At 41.2% G+C, this 20,116-nt stretch overlaps 1 long non-coding RNA gene across 1 annotated transcript in view; it reads right to left on the bottom strand.

Moving 5' to 3' along the window:
• The window catches only part of LOC123586883, a 236,387-nt gene extending 217,346 nt beyond the window's left edge, over nt 1–19,041 (bottom strand). Inside the window, exons 1-2 of the long non-coding RNA XR_006707004.1 lie at nt 18,994–19,041; nt 11,039–11,114 (exon numbers count right to left, since the gene is read on the bottom strand). This is a non-coding gene — a long non-coding RNA (uncharacterized LOC123586883). The remainder of the gene's footprint in view (nt 1–11,038; nt 11,115–18,993) is intronic.
• Nucleotides 19,042–20,116: the final 1,075 nt, after the last annotated feature.

The following is a 20,116-nucleotide window of genomic DNA, read 5'->3' on the forward strand; positions in this document are numbered from 1 at the left end:
TTTTAATATATACAGATATATGAAGAAATAAATATGAATGTAATACACACACATATAGGCATGTGTTTATGTCTAAACTTTAGTACTATTGACTACGAGGATCTTGGGGCATGATGTAGATGGTTATATCATGATCATGTAGAAAAATGTCCTTGTTTGTAGTAAATATGCCCTAAAGTGTTCAAGGATGGTGGAACATTAAATAAGCAACTTATTCTCAAATAGTTAAGGAGAGAAAAAATCATTTGTACTATATTTGGAACTTTTCTGTAAGCTTAAGATTGCTTCTAGATAAAAATAAAGCAAATTAAAACAACAATGAGATGATGCTACACACCTACTACAATGTCTAAAATCTAGAGGATCATACATTTCAAAAAACCTATCCTTTTTATGTTAGTAATTAATAGATCTAACAGACAGAAAATCAATAACGATACAGTTGAACTGAATAGCAACACTGATCAACTACATCTGACATTTTTTAAATACTTCACAAACAACATCAGGATACACATTCTTCTCAAGTTTGCATGGAGCGTTTGCCAAGGTAGAACACATACTGGGCTATAAAAATACACCTTAACAAATCTAAAAGAACAGATATCATACAAATTGTGCACTCAGACCACAGTGGAATTAAACTAGAAATCAATGACAGGAAGACAACTGGAAAACCCAAAATATTTGGGAATTAAACAACATGGCTTTAAGTAACACATAGGTCAAAGAAAAAGCTTCAGGAACAATCTTAAAATTTTTTTTAACCAGTTGAAAATGAAAGTAAAATGTCAGAATCTGTGGAATGCAGCAAAAGTAGTGCTTAGAGGACAGTGTATAGCATTTAATGCATATGGTAGAAAAGAAGACAAATCTAAACTCAATAATCTAAGCTTCTGTGTGGGAAACTAGAACAAGAAAAGCATATTAAATCCAAATGAAATAGAATAAGAGAAATAATAAAAATAGAGCAACCACCAATGAGGCTGAAAGCAAAAAATTAACAGAGAAAATCAATGAAATCAAAAGCTATGTCTTTGAAAAGATCAACAAAATGGATAAATTTCTTTTTTTTTTTTTTTTAATTTTTTTTTTTTTTAACGTTTTGTTTATTTTTGAGACAGAGAGAGACAGAGCATGAATGGGGGAGGGGCAGAGAGAGAGGGAGACACAGAATCGGAAGCAGGCTCCAGGCTCTGAGCCATCAGCCCAGAGCCCGACGCGGGGCTCGAACTCACGGACCGCGAGATCGTGACCTGAGCTGAAGTCGGCCGCTTAACCGACTGAGCCACCCAGGCGCCCCAAATGGATAAATTTCTAATGAGACTAACAATGAATAAAAGATAGAAGACACAAGTTACTATTATTAAAAATGAAAAAGGGGCCATCACTACAGATCCCATGGGCATTAGAAGGTTAATAAAAGAGGTACTTGACTGGCTCAGTCCATGGAGCATGCAACTCTTGATTTCAGGATCATGAATTTGAGCCCCATGTTGGGCATAGAGCTTACTTTAAAATAAAAAAAAGGGGGGGGGGTCACGTGTGTGGCTTAGTCGATTAAGTGGATGTCTCTTGATTTTGGCTCAGGTTGTGATCTCACGGTTCTCAGGTTGTGATCGAGCCCTGAGACAGGCTGTGCACTAAAAGCACACAGTCTGCTTGAGATTCTCTCTCTCCCTCTCTCTCAGCCTCTATCCACTTGTGCTCTCTCTCTCTCAAAATAAATAAATAAACCTAAAACAATTATAAAGGGGGTGCCTGGGTGGCTCAGTCAGTTAAAGCATCTGACTTTGGCTCAGGTCATGATCTCACAGTTCATGGGTTTGAGCCCCACATCAGGCTCTGTGCTGACAGCTCAGAGCCTGGAGCCTACTTCGGATTCTGTGTTTCCCTCTCTCTCTGCTTCTCCCCCATTCATGCTCTATCTCTCTCTGTCTCTCAAAAATAAATAAAATTAAAAATAATTTTTAAAAATTTTAAAGAATATTATATACAGCTGTATTCCCATAAATTTGATAACCTAGATGAAACGCACCAAGTCTTTAAAAGGTACAGTCTACCAAAACTCACACAAGGAGAAATAGATAAACTCAATAGGCCTCCATTAGAGAAACTGAATCAATAATTAATAACCTCCCAAAACAGAAAACACCAGGCCCAGATGGTTTCGCTGCTGAATTCTACCAAAGAAGAATTTAAAGAAAATAATAGGCTGTCTTCAATCTGTTCCAGAAAATAGAAGCAGAGGGAATAAAATTACTCCAATACCGAAAGTAGACAAAGACAATACAAACAAGGAAAATTATAGACCAACATTTCTCATGAACATAGATGCAAAACTCCTCAAGAAAATATTAGCAAATCGAAAACAACATTGCATAAAAAGAGTATACACCATGACCAAGTGGGATTTATCCTAGATATGCAAGTCTGGTTTAGCATTTGAAAAACAATTAATGAGATCTATCATCCCATTAACAGGTTAAAAAAGAAAAACCATATCACATGATGGTATCAATAGATACTGAAAAAGTATTTGGCAAAACCCAATACTCATTCATGACAAAACTTTCTGCAAACTATGAAAAGAGTATTTCCTCAACTTAATTTAAAAAAAATTTTTTTGACAAAAACCCTACAGCTAACGTCTACTTGATGGTTCATATACAGAAGTCAATTGCTTTCCTATATGTCAGTAATGAATAATTGGAATTTGAAATTAAAAACACAACACCATTTACATTAGCACTCCCAAAAATAAAATACTTCGGCATAAATTTAACAAAATATATATAAGATCTATATGAGAAAAACTATAAAACTCTGATGAAGGATACAAAGATCTAAAGAAATGAAGAGAGAAGATGGTGCAGTAGTAGGAGAACCCTAGACTTACCTTGCCCCTTAAACACAACTACATTAACATCAAATCATTTGAACACCTAGGAAATCGAGCTGAGGATTAAGAGAAAAATCTGCACGATTAAAAGAAAAGAACGTGGCAAGTATGGGGTGCAAAGACATGAAGTAGGGGAAAGAAAAGCTGCAGTGCCATGGAGAGGAGGGAGCCCTTTTTGTGGACAAAGGAGAGAGAGAAAAAGAGACAGGGAGACAGAGCCATGTGCTGGGTTCACACAAGAAAAACTCTTCCCCGAAACCAGTGACTGGGGAATCGAGAGGAAGTGACTATCACAAGTTTTTATAAACAGTGGAACTCAAATTCTGAGGTTTGAGAAGTCCGTGCCATTTGCCAGAGTCAATCAGGGCTGACAGTGGCAATCCCAGGAAGAAGAGTGGAGGCCTGGAAGCCTTCACAGCATCGTGAAGGGATCCCCTGGGTCACCCTAGGAAAGAATGTTCCCCTTCCTGGAGCACGTTTGCAAGAGGGTCTATTGCCTCTTCAAGAACAAAAGAGTCCGTGTGAGCCACTGAGCAGCCATTCATCAGCAAAAGACAGAAGCACGTACAGAGGGCGTATAACCTGCTCACTGCTTTTCCCTGTGCTTCACCATAAACTCCAAGCACCTGCACAGCCATGCGACTGCTTTTCTGGGACAAAATAGCACCAGACACAGTGAGGCAAGGCTCTCCTCTGGAGGAGGGAAGTGGGTCCAAGCCATGCCGGGTCCTTTAGGATTTAGAGTTTTGAATCCCAGCCAAGCACCAGAGATAAAACACAGGAGAACTGTGGTACCAGGCATGGCAATAGCCTGAGCACAGACAGGGGGAGAGCAAGGATCTGACAGAAGCCTGGGACACAAGAAGGGAGACTGTTTGCTTTTCTGTGAGGGCTTCCTGAACAGCAGCACATGCGAGCTCCCCTCTCTGGAGACAAGAGAGTGGGGTGATGCCATCTTCCCCCACCCACCAGCAGGGTCAGACTTCAGTGCACAACACAGCACCCCCAGCGGAGGCTGGAGCTGCTTTTGCCAAACCCCGCACCCTTGAGCCCCACATCCCTGAGTAAAGGTGTGGGGGACCACTTATCATGCAAATGGACATCAAAAGAAAGCTGGAGCAGCCATACTTATATCAGAGAAACTAGATTTTAAACCAAATACTGTAATAAGAGATGAAGAAGGGCACTATACCCTAATAAAGAGGACTATCTAACGAGATATAACAATTATAAATATTTATGCCCCCAATATGAGGACACCCAAATATATAAAACAATTAATAAAAAAACATAACTTATTGACAACAATACAATGATAATAGAAGACTTTAACACCCTACTTACACCGATGGACAGATCATCTAAGCAGGAGATCAAAAAGGAAACAATGGCTTTGAAAGACACACTGTACCAGCTGGAATTAACAGATATATTCAGTGCATTTTTTCCCAAAGCAGCAGAAAACACATTCTTTTTGAGCGCACATGGAACATTCTCTGGAATAGATCACATACTGGGTCACAAATCAGGCCTCAACCAATATAAAAAGACCGAGATCATACCATGTATATTTTCAGACCACAATACTATGAAACTTGAAGTCAACCACAAGAAAAAATTTGAAAAGACCACAAATACATGGAGGTTAAAGAACACCCTACTCAAGAATGAATGGGTTAACCAGGAAATTAAAGAAGACATTAAAAAGAAAAAATACATGGAAGGATATGAAAATGCAAACACGACAGTCCAAAACCTTTGGGATGCAGCAAAAGCAATCATAAGAGGGATGTATATGGCAACACAAGCCTTCATCAAAAAGCAAGAAAAGTCTCAAATACACAACTTAACTTTATACCTAAAGGAGCTGGAAAAAGGTCAGCAAATAAAGCCTAAAGCTAGCATAAGAAGGGAAATAATAAAGATTAGAGCAGAAATAAGCAATATAGGGGGGAACAAAAACAGTAAACAGATCAATGAAACTTGGAGCTGGTTCTTTGAAAGAATTAATGAAACTGATAAACCCCTAGCCAGATTTATCAAAAAGAAAAGAGAAAGGACCCAAATAAACAAAATTACAAATGAAAGAGGAGAGATCAAAACCAACACTGTAGAAATGCAAACAATTACAAGAGAATATTATAAGCAATTATATGTCAACAAATTGAGCAATCTGGAAGAAATGGATAAATTCCTAGAAACATACAAACTACCAAAACTGAAAGGGGAAGAAATAGAAAATTTGAACAGGCCCATAACCAGCAAAGAAATTGAATCAGTAATCAAAATCTCCAAACAAACAAGAGTCTAGGGCCAGACGGCTTCCCAGGAGAATTCTACCAAACATTTAAAGAAGAGTTAATACCTATTTTTCTGAAACTGTCCCAAAAAATAGAAATGGAAGGATAACTTCCAAATTTATTCTATGAGGCCAGCATTACCTTGATTCCGAAACCAGACAAAGACCCCACTAAAAAGGAGAACTATAGACCAATATCCCTGATGAATATGGATGCAGAAATTCTCAACAAGATACTAGCAATCAAATCCAACAGTACATTCAAAGAATTATTCACCAAGATCAAGTGGGATTTATTCTTGGACTGCAGGGGTGGTTCAATACCTTTAAATCAATCAATATGATATACCACATTAATAAAAGAAAGGATAAGAACCATATGATCCTGTCAATAGATGCACAAAAAAAGCATTTGACAAAACACAGCATCCATTCTTGATAAAAACCCTCAATAAGGTAGGGATAGATTGAACATACCCCAACATCATAAAGGCAATATACGAAAGACCCACAGCTAATGTTATCCTCAATGGGGAAAAACAGAACTTTTCCCCTAAAGTCAGGAACAAGATAAGGATTCTACTTCTCACCATTGCTATTTAGCATAGTACTGGAAGTCTTTGCCTCAGCAATCTGACAACAAAACTAAATAAAAGGCCTCCAAATAGGCAAGGAAGAAGTCAAAATTTCACTCTGAGAAGACATGATACTCTATGTAGAAAACCCAAAAGACTCCACCAAAAAATTGCTAGAACTGATACATTAATTCAGCAACATCACAGGATATAAAATCAATGTACAAAAATCTGTTGCATTTCTACACACTAACAGTGAAGCAACAGAAAGAGAAATCAGGGAATCAATCCCATTTACAATTGCATCAAAACCCATAAGATACCTAGGAATAAACCTAACCAAAGAGGTGAAAGATCTGTACTCTGGGGGTGCCTGGGTGGCTCAGTGGTTAGGTATCCGATTCTTGATTTCAACTCAGGTCATGACCGCAGGGTCATGGGATCGAGTCCTGCATCAGGTTGAGCACAGAGCCTGCTTGAGACACTCTCTTTCCCTCTTCCTCTGCCCCTCCCCTGTACTGTGCATTCATGCTTTCTCTCTCTCACTCTCAAAAAAAAGAAAAAAAGAAAAAAAGAAAAAAAAGATCTGTACTCTGAAACACTTAAGAAATTGAAGAAGACGCAAAGAAATAGAAAAATATTCCACGTTCGTGGATTAGAAGAACAAACACTGTTAAAATGTCTGTACTACCAGAAGCAATCTACACATTCAAATCCCTATCAAAATAACACCCATGTTCTTCACAGAGCTAGAACAAACAATTCTAAAATTTATATAGAACCAGGAAAGACCCCAAATAGCCAAAGTAATGTTGAAAAAGAAAACCAAATTTGAAGAAATCACAGTTCCAGACTTCAAACTGTATTACAAAGCTGTAATCACTAAGACAGTATGGAACTGGCACAAAAACAGACACACAGATCAATGGAACAGAATAGAGAACCCAGAAATAGACCTCCAACTAAATGGTCAATTAATCTTCAACAAAGCAGGAAAGAATATCCAATGGATAAAAGACAGTCACTTTAACAAATGGTGTTGGGAAAACTGGACAGTGACATGTAGAAGAATGAAACTAGACTACTTTCTTACACCACACACAAAAATAAATTCAAAATGGATGAAAAACCTAAATGTGAAACAGGAAACTATCAAAATCCTAGAGGAGAAAAATAAGCAGCAACCTCTTTGACCTCAGCCGTAGCAACTGCTTACTAGACATGTCTCCGGAGGCAAAAGAAACAAAAGCAAAAATGAACTATTGGGACTTCATCAAGATAAAAGCCTCTGCACAGCAAAGGAAACCATCAACAAAACTAAAAGGTAACTGATGGAATTGGAGAAGATACCTGCAAATGACATATTAAAGGGCTAGTATCCAAATTTGATAAAGAACTTATCAAACTCAACACCCAGAAAATTAATAATCCAGTTAAGAAATGGGCAGAAGACACGAAAGACACTTCTCCAAAGAAGACACACAAATGACTAACAGACACATGAAAAAATGCTCAACATCACTCATCAAGGAAATACAAACCAAAACCACAATGAGATACCAACTCACACCTGTCAGAATGGCTAAAAATTAACAATTCAGGGAACAACAAGTGTTGGCAAGGATAAGGAGAAAAGAGAACTTCTCCTCTCACGCTGTTGGTGGGAATGCAAGCTGGTGCAGCCACTCTGGAAAACAGTATGGAGGTTCATCAAAACTTTTAAAGTAGAACTACCCTACAACGCAGCAATTGCACTATTAGATATTTACCCGAAGGATACAAAAATACTGATTCGAAGAGGCACATGCACCCCCATGTTTATAGCAGCACTATCAACAATAGCCAAAGTATGGAAAGAGCCCAAATGTCCATCACTGATGAATGGATACAGAAGATGTCATATATAAATACAATGGAATATTATTCCGTCATCAAAAAGAATGAAATCTTGCCATGTGTGACGTGGATGGAAGTAGAATGTATTCTGCTAAGCAAAATGAGTCAGTTGAGAAAGACGAATACCGTATGATTTCACTTATATGTGGAATTTAAGGAAAAAAAACACAGATGGGTGGTTCAGTCTGTTAAGCATTTGACTTTGGCTCAGGTTATGATGTCATGGTTTGTGAGTTTGACCTCTGCATTGGGCTCTGTGCTGTCAGCCTGGAGCCTGCTTTGGATCCTCTGTCTCCCTCTCTCTCTACCCCTTCTCATGCTTGTGCTCGCTCTCTCTCTCAAAAATAAACACTTTTTAAAAAGATAGCATATCTTTAAAAAAAAAAAAAAGGAAAGAAAGAAAGAAAACAGAAGAACACAGCAGAAGGGAGGGAAAATAAAATAAGATAAAAACAGAGAGAGAGGCAAACCACAAAAGACTCTTTTTTTAAGTTTATTTATTTTTTTACTTTGAAAGAATGTGAGTGGGGGAGGGGCAGAGAGAAAGGAAGAGAGAGAGAGAATCCAAAGCATCTCCACACTGTCAGTGCAGAGCTCGATGTAGGGCTTAAACCCAGGAACTGTAAGATTATGACCCGAGATGAAATCAAGACTCAGATATTTAACCAACTGAACCACCCAGGTGCCCCAAATTACAAGAGACTCTTAAAGACAGAGAACAAATTGACGGTTGATGGAGGTGACGCGGGTGATGGGCATTAAGGAGGGCACTTGTTAGGATGTATTATATGTAAGTGAGGAATCACTAAATTCTACTCCTGAAACCAATATTACGCTGTATGTTAATTAATTTGAATTTAGATAAAAATTTGGAAGGAAAAAAAATAAAGAAATGAAGAGATAGTTCATGTTTGTGGATAGGAAAACTAAATATTCTTGAGATACCAGTTCTTCCCAAGTTGGTCTGTAGATTCAATGCAATATCAGTGAAAATCCCAGAAAGCTATTTTGTGGATATTGACAAACTGACTGAAGTTTGTATAGAAAGTCAAAAGACCCAGATTAGCCAACACCATATTGAAGGAAAAGAACAAAGTCAGAGGACTGACATTACCCAACGTATCGTAAAACTACAGTAATCAAGACAGTATGACGTTGGTGAAAGAACACACAAAAGCATCAGTGAAACGGAAGAGAGAGTCCAGAAATACGCCTGCACAATATAGTCAACAAGGAGCAAATGCGATTCAATACAAAAAGAACTGCCTTTTTAACCACTAGTGCCGAAACGACTGGACATCCATACACAAGAAAATTAATATAGACAAGCCCTTATATCTTTCATAAAAAATTAACTGGAAGTGGGTACATGACCTAAATGTAAAACACAAAACTGTGAAATGCCTAGAATGTAGGAGAAAATCTCGTTGACTTTGGGTCTGATGATGACCTCTTACACACAGCACCAAAAGCATAACCCATTAAAGAAAAAAATGACAAGCTGGACTTCATTAAAATAAAAAAAAAAAAAACCTGCTCTGCAAAAGACACTATCGGGAGAATGAAGATACAATCTACAGTCTGGGAAAGAACCTTTGTAAAACACACATCTAGTGAAGTACTAGAACCCACAATAGAAAGAATTTTTAAAACGACAATAAAAAAAAACAACCTCATTTTAACATGGGCAAAGTATATGAACAGATATCTCACCAAAGAAGAGCCACAGATGTTAAATAAGCATATGAAAAGATTTTCGATATCATATATCATTAGGAAATTTCAAACTGACACAAGGAAATACTACCACGCACCTATTAGAATGGCTAAACTCCAAGACACTGAGAGCACCAAATGCTGGCAAAGATTTGGAGGAACAAGGACTCTTATTCATTGCTGGTGGAAATGCAAAATGGTATAGCCACTTTGGATGACAGTTTGCTAGTCTCTCACAAAATTAAACATACGATACAATCCGGCAATCACACTACTTGTATTTACTCAAAAGAACTGAGAACTTATGTCACACAAATACCCACACATGTATATTTATAGCCACTCTATTCATAATTGCAAAAATTAGAAGTAACCAAGATGTCCTTCAGTATGTGAATACATAAACTGTGGTACATCCATACAATGCAATGTTCAGTGATTTAAAAAATAAAAAAGGCACTATCAAGCTATAAAAAGACACGGGGGAACCTTAAGTGCACGCTGCTATGTGAAAGAAGCCAGCTGAAAAAGTTGTATGTGCTGTGTGAGTCCAACTGTATTACATTCTGGAACGGCAGACTGTGAGACGATATACAGATCATTGGCTTCCACAGTTTTAGGGGGAAGAGGGGTGAGTAGGTGGAGCACAGGGGATATTTAGGGCAGTGAAACTATTCTGTATAATATTTCGGTGGTAAATGCATGATATTATGCATCTGTCAAAACCCACAGAACCGTACGACACAAAGAAAAAACCCTAATGCAAACAACAGAATTTAGGTAATAGTCATTTATCAATAAGCTCATCCATTGCAACAAATGTACCACACTAAGGGTAAGATGTTAATAAAAAGGGAAACTGTATACACATGAAGGGGGGGTGGGGGGCAGGGAGAGCTGGTGTATGGAACTCTGGACCATCTTTTTGGAAACCTAAAACTGTTTTCAAAAATAAAGTCTATTTAAAAGATAATGATTAATAAATAAGATAAAGTCTATTAAAAACATATCTCCACTTTCCTCAACGTAATTTCCGTATTTTTATTCAAGCTACTTTCATCTTTTGTTTCCTGCCCGCCTTCAAATCTCATTCAGCAAAAGGAAGTTCATTCAGCAGCAAAAGGAAGATTTTTTTTTATTTTATTTTGAAGTAATCTCTGCACCCAACGTGGGGCTCGAACTCACAACCCCGAGATCAAGAGTCAGTCACAGGCCCCTCAGACTGAGCCAGCTAAGCGCCCCAACAAAGATTCTTTTTGATAAAAACAGTTGTCTTCTCTTTAGCTTTAAATACTTCTGCCGTTCCCCACCTCCTTCAGAGAACAATTCTGAACCCTTCACATGAGCCCCCAAGCCCGCCATGGCCTGCTCTCTGTGCTCCCCTCTCAGCTCTTGCCCACAAAACCTACCCAGGGGAAGGGCTGCTGAGCTGCCCGCAGCTTCCCAAGTGCACCCGGTCTTCTCTTCACTCCACTGCCCTCCCTCCTCCCCCACCCTCTGCTCAGAAGAGACCTACTTCTCCTCTGCTCTTGCCTGAAACCTCTTTTCCTCCAGGAAGCCATACCAGTTCGAACCAAAACGGGCCCTGACAACCTTCAAGTTTAGAAACAGACTTTTATGGATTTCTAATCGATACGTCTGATAACTCACCTTATGACATCTTGGTAAGAGCCTCAAAAATGCATCCCAGGCTTGATTTCAGCTTTAACGGATGAAACGAAAACATCTGAGGGAAAAAAAACAAAAAAAAACAAAAAACCACCACTCAGCCATATGTGTGTGATCAGCTTTCCAAGTGCAAATGTATCTGGGCTGGATATCAGCCTGGATCCCGGTGAGGACTCCCAGGCTCCGATCCCATGTCATAACCAAAACAAAGTTACAGTGACCCCCGGGAAAGTTGACAGGTCATCACAGCTGTTCTGGTGTGGATTCGGGCAGATTACTCTAGGTGATAGCGACTATTACTATACGAATAGCTCTGGAGTATTAAACAGGCATTAAAAAATAATCCAGCCGCACATAAAGAGTCACTGAGGCCTGGGAGGGTGAAGGGAAGAGTCAAAGCTAAGGTTAAGGTTTAAATTAAGAACACGCTTGGCCCTCAAGAGTTCAAGCAGGAGAAGAGGCAAACATTTTATCAAACACTGGAGCCTAAAGCAGGAAGAAGAGATGGAAATACTTTTTCTGAACAAAATTCATTAAAGTGGCCGGCACGTCTGCTGGAGGTGATGATACCTGCATCACCTCTAAGTCGCTGGGCCTGCCTTTGTCAAAAACTTGTAGATGGCAGGCTCAGATGTTAATTCTTTGAAACCCAAGTTGAGAGGCAGAGATTCAGACGAGAAATGGAAACGGGAAAGTGGTAACCGAAGAATGTCAGGCAATGCAGGCAACTAGAGAAGGTGACAATAGTCCTCCTCCTCAGTCTCCCCAGGCACGCAGCATGGCCTGAAGCTCCATCAAGCGCAGGGGGGTGGGGGGGCGTGCTGACCTCATTGCACAAGAGACCATACCCACCTGGCCACTCCTACTGATGCCTGGACACAGTCATCTGCCCTCTGCTTTGGACCCTCCGATACCTTTTCTGTACCCTCTCTGTAGCACTGGTTCACTCATTCATTTATTCTTTCATTCATCATTCTGTCAATAATATAGGGACCAGGCACTATAGATACGGTGATAAATAGAACAGACAACATCCTCGATCTCATTAAGCGAACATTCTAGCTAGAGAGATAGACAAAAATAGACAAACACACACGTACAAAATACTACCAGGGAGTAGTAAGTACTGTGAAGGAAAACAAACCTAGGGTACGAGAACAGAGGGTGCTGTTTTAGACACAGTGGCTCAGAAAAGCCTCCTAGGAATAATACGACCATATGTTATTTTCATATGGCAATTCTATCTTTAAATTTTGTTGAGAAGCCGCCATGCCATTTCCACAGCAACTGCACACCATTTTACCTTGCTGGAGTTTTGAAGGATCATTCTGGCCGCTGAGTAGAAAATAGATTGTAGGGGGGCAGGAATGGAATCAGGGAACCCAGTGAGGGGCCATTACAGTATTGCAGGCAGTCAGTAAAATGTTGACTAGAATGCCTTGCTGGCCAAGGGGCTTAGAAAACTAACGATGGCACCAATCATGTTGCTGCTGGGCTTGGTATTAGACCATCAACAGGAGCACAGTGAGCTCTGGGCATGAGTGGCTGATTCAGTTCACACTCTGCTCAGTCAACAGTCTCCATGGGAACACTGCTGAATTGGCTGGAGACTGAGGTATGACTGATACCACAACAACATCTCACACGCGAATACCCAGCAAAAGAAAGTGGGAAGCAAGGCAGACACCTCCTTTTGGAAACTGATTTGCAAAGGAAGACAGGAAACTAAGAGCCCTGGAAATGCATCACTAGTTACAGATTCGGCTCTTCCTTTTGCCGTTAACTGTAACTTCAAGGCCAGACTAAAGAATGCAGTTTGTTCTCTTTAAGAAGAAACTGTCACTTCTTATTTGTGTTTAGGTACAGGAGCCTGGAAGGATTTGGAGATAGAACTGTGATTTCTCAACCTCACGGTTATTTCTAACAATGTTCAGTTATTTTATTTCTGAGGGAAACCTGCATACATTTCCCTCAGTAGATCTAAATACTCATCCAGATTGTTTGGTTAATGATGACATTTAACGAATGGCTTCCGTTTCACCTTTTCAGACTATGATCCACAAATCCTTCCCGAGACCTAAAGAGTTCTTGAACTTTTAAAATGACAGGTATTTCATTTAAAATTACTGACCTAAAACACTTTAGATAATAAGAGGAGGTTATTTATTTTAATACAGTGATCTATTTTAGTCTAAGAGTACAATACGGGCAGTTAGAGGAGTTAAGCCTTGATGAAAAATAAGACCAGTCTAATTCCCTGCCAACCAATTAACAGCTTTTCATTTGCAGAGAGTTAATATTCCATACCTCTAGAAGAGTCTTCAAACCAAAACCACAAAATCTTATCACTGGTTGTCTACTGAAATTCACTCTCCTGTTGGATTGTACATAATCCCAGAGGCTCAGTTGAGAGAGGGTGGATGAGGAACTCTCTCAAAAAGGTTACCAATGCATAAATGCATAGATTGAGTGGCTGGGAAAAAACTGGGGAGGACCTGTAAGGTTTTTTGGAAGCATTTCCTCATCAAAGTACTTGTTTTTTATCATAAAATATTTCCTAACACATTCATATGTTTCCAGACTTGTCGATATAACAATTGCAATAATCATTTGTGTTTCATTGTTTAGTTTACAGAAATTTCCTTACACATCCTCTTGTTTAAAATGGAAAAGACCTCTATGAGGTAGGTGGCCCCATTTTCTAGTGTTAAAAATTTAGTTGTCTTACTTAAATCGCACACCTTTTTTTTTTAATGTTTATTTATTTTAGAGACAGCGAGACAGAAAGTGAGTGGGGGAGGGGAAGAGAGAGAGGGAGACACAGAATCCCAAGCAGGCTCCAGGCTCTGAGCTGTCAGCACACAGCCCAACACAGGGCCCACAAGATCATGACCTGAGCTGAAGTTGGACGCTAAACCAACTGAGCCACCCAGGCACCCCAAATCACACACCTTTTTATCTTAAACATTTGGGGCAACAAGTTACCTCAGAAGATACTTGTGTAAATGATTTTCTTTCAGTTTTAGGGACATGGAGAGGAGGATTTTTTTCTTTTAATGAAGACAGTATTTTTATTCAAAGAAAAAGAATCTTAAGAGTGTGCATGTTATAACTTGAGAATGTGGTGCTTACGCATGCTTTGTGGCTCAAAGGAAAGGCAGCATAGTATAATGGTTTATGCTCAAGTTCAGGTATTAATGGCCCTGGCTGCTGCTCCTGATTCACCTTGTGACCTCAGGGAAGCTCAATAACTGAAGCCTGAGTTTTACTAGCAGGCAATGTGGAAAAAATAGTAGCGCCTCCCTCTCAGGGAGGCTATGGGAACTACTGAATATAATATGGCACAGATAATATGGCACCCAGTGGCTGGCACACAGTAGGTACCCCATGAGAAGTGGCCCTTGCGAGGACTCCTGTTCATACCCCAGAACTCCTAAAAGCTAGTGGGATGTGAGGTGACACAGTCCAAATGGAGCCGCCAACTTTGAGCTCAGGGGGGTCTACTCACTGCCACATGATAGGCATGAGGGGCTTAGAATTCAGAACAGGGCTATGGCAAGGAAGCAGGTTGGCACAGATCGGGGAAATACAGGAAACAGATTTTTCTCTTCCTGGCCTTGTAAAGACTGCTACTGGCAAACACCTTCCTGAACTCATGGAGCATGCCCCACCTGACTGTATCTCTCTGGCTCACCGTTAGTGAGATCGTTTTTGAGAAGCAAGTGTTTACTCTTTATCCATTCCATTGCCTAACCTATTTTTAGAACTCAAGAACTCTTTGGGGGGTTTTTTAATCAAATCTTATTTTATCATTTTTTTAAATCACTTCTCCTATCCTAAAAGCAAGGTATAACTCATGGTTTATCTTTAATTCTAAGAATTTCAAGTTCATTTTACTCTAAAACTTTGGTATCTTTTGATGTTTTCTATATACTAGCGGCACTAGAATAGAAGCTGTTTCAGGAACCCACTAAATGTTGATTGAATAAATGAATGCGAGGCATATAAAGCTGTAGGAAAGTTTAAAATGACCAGCTAAGGAATATATGCTGGCCCATGCACTTGAAATGTCTGCTTACGAGGTGTCCATAATGATAAAGTTGTATCGTTAAGAAGAGTGAAAGTGGCCCCACAGCGGGTGTGACCTTAGGACTTTTATATATACCCCACCACGCAGAAGTATTTTCTACCTCTCTCTCTTGTACTTTCCCCACCCCCCTCCTCCACTCCCACAGATATCACTGAGAGTATACTCGTATCAGGAAAACCAGCGACCTGCCGAAATAATTTTGTTAGGGGAGACTTTCAGGGGTTCTCAAATAGTGCCCTTGTTTGCAAAACTTCTGAACCAATTAAGAAGTAAGACAAAGGAGAATGGCAGATGGCAGGCCAAAATGTTACATGTACTACTTACTGGTTGTACAGATATCACTAATTGCCCCCAAATTTGCTCTTTTTCTTTGGGATCACATTTCCCAGGCACCCTTACAGCTAGATCACATTACCCGCATGGCTCTGTTCTCTACAATGGAATGTGAATGGCTGTGATGTCCCCCTATTGCAGCCCAGGCTCATACGACTTCCCATTCATGCTCCTTCATTCTCTTTGCCCTTCTTGTGGGCAAGTATGGAGATACTCGGGGAGATTCTAGAAGGCACATGTTGAGGAGATCAGAACCAGAACGACTGCACGAAGAAGTGCCATCCCACCGACCTGAATACCAGCCATGTGCTGTTAGGAGACAAAGAAATAAACCACTTGTCCTTTGGTCACTAAACCAAAGGTTTAGTGTTTGATGTCTTCTATTACTGTAGCTGAACTTACCTTAGCTAATGAGAAACTGACTTTAAAGACTATGTCTTTTATCCACGCACAAGTAAATTCGAGCATCAAGCAATCTTTTCCACCCTGAACCTTTGACCAGGGTTTTCCCCATGATCTTCCAACCCTTGCCCCACACGCTGGCAGGAGCCCAGCAGAAATCCTGCCCCAGTGATCCTCAGTGGAATTACAAGTAATTCCTCTCTGGATAGCTGCTTCTGGAAAACACTTTTGAATGGTTACTTAAAGAAGAATAGAAGATGGGGCGCCTGGGTGGCGCAGTCGGTTGAGCGTCCGACTTCAGCCAGGTCACGATCTCGCGGTCCGGGAGTTCGAGCCCCGCGTCGGGCTCTGGGCTGATGGCTCAGAGCCTGGAGCCTGTTTCCGATTCTGTGTCTCCCTCTCTCTCTGCCCCTCCCCCGTTCATGTTCTGTCTCTCTCTGTCCCAAAAATAAATAAACGTTGGAAAAAAAAAAAAAAAAGAAGAATAGAAGAAATAGGATCGGGGAATGGAGATAAAAGGGAACAAACAAGTAAAACAAGAAGGAGTGGGGGAATAAGCTCTTTCGTATTAGCCTGGACTCTAATCCTGATCCATTCCCAGCTCTACTTCTGCTCCATGGACTCAATTTTGGCATCTTGTCCACACACTCCCCAGCATCCAATCTTGGCTTGCCCTGGAAGGATCTTTCCTTTTCCATCTCAGCCCACGCAGCTGGGAATTCTGCAGCAGCACAAGTCTGCCAAAAACAATAGCCTTCCTAAATGTCCAACAACAAGGGAATTGGTCTATAAATTATGAGGCATCCAGTCAATGGAGTATTATTCAATCATTAAACATGATAAACAGAAAGCCTTTGGAACAACATGGAAAATGGCCCTGAAATAAATGTCACTGAAGTTTTCCTCTCCTAAAAGCAGGCCCTGCAATTGCATATGCAACATGGCAACAACATTAAAAAATTGTCCATATGGGAATAAAGCTATGGATTTTTTTTTAAATATATGAAATTTATTGTCAAACTGGTTTCCATACAACACCCAGTGCTCATCCCAAAAGATGCCCTCTTCAATACCCATCACCCATCCTCCCCTCCCTCCCACTCCCCAACAGCCCTCAGTTTGTTCTCATTTTTTAAGAGTCTCTCATGAATAAAGCTATGGATTAAACTTGAAGAAAGAAAAGCAATTGTTGGGTTAGAATAGTGGGATTCAACAAATTTTTTTTATTGTTTAATTACAGCTATTCTATGTCTAAATGATAAGATGTTCAGCCTTTGCCATCCTACTAGGAGAAGAGAGGAGAGGAGAGGAGAGGAGAGGAGAGGAGAGGAGAGGGGAGGGGAGGGGAGGAGAGGAGAGGAGAGTCCTCCCACCTCTCCTTGCCTTCAGCGGGAATCACTGCAGTGGAGAACAGAGGGTAGCCGGGCAGAGGCCGCAGGAGGCGCCTAACTCCGGACACCCCATGCTCTGCACCGATTCGGAGTCTGAGCACAAGTCCTGCGGTTGCTTCCATATGTCCTTGCTTTATTTTTAAATGTTTTAAGATTGGAAGCATTTTGCATTCTGATGGTGGTGTTGTCTCCCTTGGTAACTCAGACACCCAAATAGAAATACGGTCAGACTCCCTCCCTTCTGATGAGCCCAGTTAATGTGACATTGTTTTATAGGAGTAATGGGAAATCGATGTCCTTAGATCATCTGAACGGATTAACATAACCCTGTTGACAAAACTTGTGAATGTGGGATTTGCATTCCTGTCATAGTTCAAGAAGGTAATGGGGTCAACTTTTAACTGTTTCTGTCACCTTCTTGAAATGTACACAGAGAATGCCTACGTGAAAAGCATTCAGGGGTGCCCGGGTGGCTCAGTTGGTTAAGCATCCAACTCTTGATCTCCGCTCACAGTTCGTGAGATCGAGCCCTATGCGGGGCTCTACAATGACAGCTCGGAGTCTGCTTGGGATTCTCTCTCTCTTTCTCTCTCTCTCTCTCTCCCTCCCTCTGTCTTCCCTTCCTCTCTCTTTCTAAATAAATAAATAAATAAATAAGCATTCAGTACCAGTAGGATGCAAATTAATGCACATTGCACATGTTTCTTACTTCAAAATATCTCAAAAAGCTTAATAGTTTATCACCACCCTCCCCATCTCTATCCCAGTGGCTCTGTCCTCTCAGGTAAGGGGAAAAGGCAATGTATCATTGTCATTCATGCACCAAGCCCTTATCTTGGCTTCCCTAATGTGAAGTCTGTGAGAGGAACCTTCCTGGGAGACGAACTCCTGGCTCCAGGCTTTGCAGAATGCTCATGCAGTTAATGTAACTTCAGACAAGGCACTAAGACAAAGGATCGAGAAACCCATGCTGGGAGCATGTTAGGGCAGAAGAATAGAGAGTGACAGCTGAACAAACGGTAGGTATTCTTGCTCAGGGGGATGAAGACTGAAAAAACTGTAATCAGCCACTGGACGAGATTAATGAATTTTTGCCTGGGGAATCTGACCCTAAAACTCATTTCTCAGTTCAGTGGGGGAAGGAACAAATCCTGGGCAGCTGACAGATGTACGGAACATGCTGTGTGCAGTGCCCACCAAAGAGAGGACTGCCCAGGACAGCAGTCTTCCCTGTGATCTCACACCCAGCGTCTGCTCAAGGCTGGCTAGAGCTGGTCCGGGCACCAGAAAACCACTTAACCCCTTTTCCAATCTCTTATCACTGCCAGCCCTCTTTTCTGATCTTGTCTTGTGTTGCCTATAGTTTCCCAAAGCACTACCGCCTTCTTTTTTTTTTTCTTTTAAATGTTTATTTATTTTTGAGAGAGAGCACGAGTGGGGGAGGGGCAGAGAGAGGGAGACACAGAATCGGAAGCAGGCTCCAGGCTCTGAGCTGTCAGCACAGGGCCGGACGCGGGGCTCGAACCCACAGACCGCGAGATCATGACCCGAGCTGAAGTCGGACGCTCAACCCAGGTGCCCAGTGAAGCTTAATTTATAAGTTAGGCACAGTCAGGTATTGACAGTAACTAATAACAAAATAGAACAATTACAATAATGCTCTAGAATAAAAGTTATATGAATGTGGTCTCTCTCAAAATATCGTCCTATGCGGCACTCACCCTACTTGTTGCCGTGGTGTTTGTCGTCAGAGGATAAAATGCCCCCACAATGAGAGGAAGCGACGTGAACGCGGTAGGCACTGTGATCTAGGCACTGTGACGTAACCACTGTGACGTAGCCTTCCGCGGCTCTTGACGTTATGACGCTACTGCGTCAAAAGGAGGGGCATCTGCTTCTGGAGGGAGGTTGGCCCATCCCGGGAACTGAAACCGTGCAAAGCAAAACCAAGCTAAAACCCTCCACAAGGGGACAAAGGCGGGGGGGGGGGGGGGGGGGGGGGGGGGGGGATCGCTGCGTTTGTTCACCGCTCTAGTCCAGTTCCCAGCAAACACAAGCATCCGGTAAGGACTTACTGAGAGCTCAACGTCCTCAAACGTTCTTTAAACGTTATCTTTAAAACGTTCTTCCCAGAGATGCCCGACTCCTGCAACCTCCTGGAAGCGTTTCCCCTCTCCAGCAACCGCAGGTGGGAGAGAGGCGGAGCTATGAAGTTATTCTGCACAAGAAATAATCTTTTTTTTTTTATGTTGATTTATTTTTGAGAGAGAGAGAGACAGAATCCGAAGCAGGCTCCAGGCTCCGAGCTGTCGGCACAGAGCCCACCGCGGGTCTGGAACCCACAAACCCTGAGATCATGACCTGAGCCAAAGTGGGGCGCTAAACCGATCGAGCCACCCGGGCGCCCAAGAAATCATCTTTTTAATTACCCTCTGCGATGGTCCTGATTCTCGGTGGCATGCTGTGGGGTTTGAGCAGCAAACACAGGACATGGTGGCATTTTGGAGGGATAAACCCAGCTAGGAGGCTCCAGCTTGTGATGCGGAGCCTGACACCGAATCAAATAACAGCTGGTGTTACTAAATCTGAACGTCCCCATGCCAAGCAAAGATGGAGGCGCTCACTACCGGCTACAATGAGCTGGGAAGATTTAACAGGAGCCCCAAGCTGCTTTCTGCACGTGACCGTCACACCCCCTTAACTTAACTTTTTTTTTTTCCTCATTGAAATGGAAAATTCTTATCTTGTACTTGGAAATGCAGCATTTTCTTCGGAATTCATTAAAATTTTGTAGTGATACTAATTCTGGTTTCCGATTTACGAATCTAATTAGGAAAAGCTTCT

Source organism: Leopardus geoffroyi, chromosome B1, assembly GCF_018350155.1.
Source record: "Leopardus geoffroyi isolate Oge1 chromosome B1, O.geoffroyi_Oge1_pat1.0, whole genome shotgun sequence".
Classification (NCBI taxonomy): Eukaryota; Metazoa; Chordata; class Mammalia; order Carnivora; family Felidae; genus Leopardus; species Leopardus geoffroyi.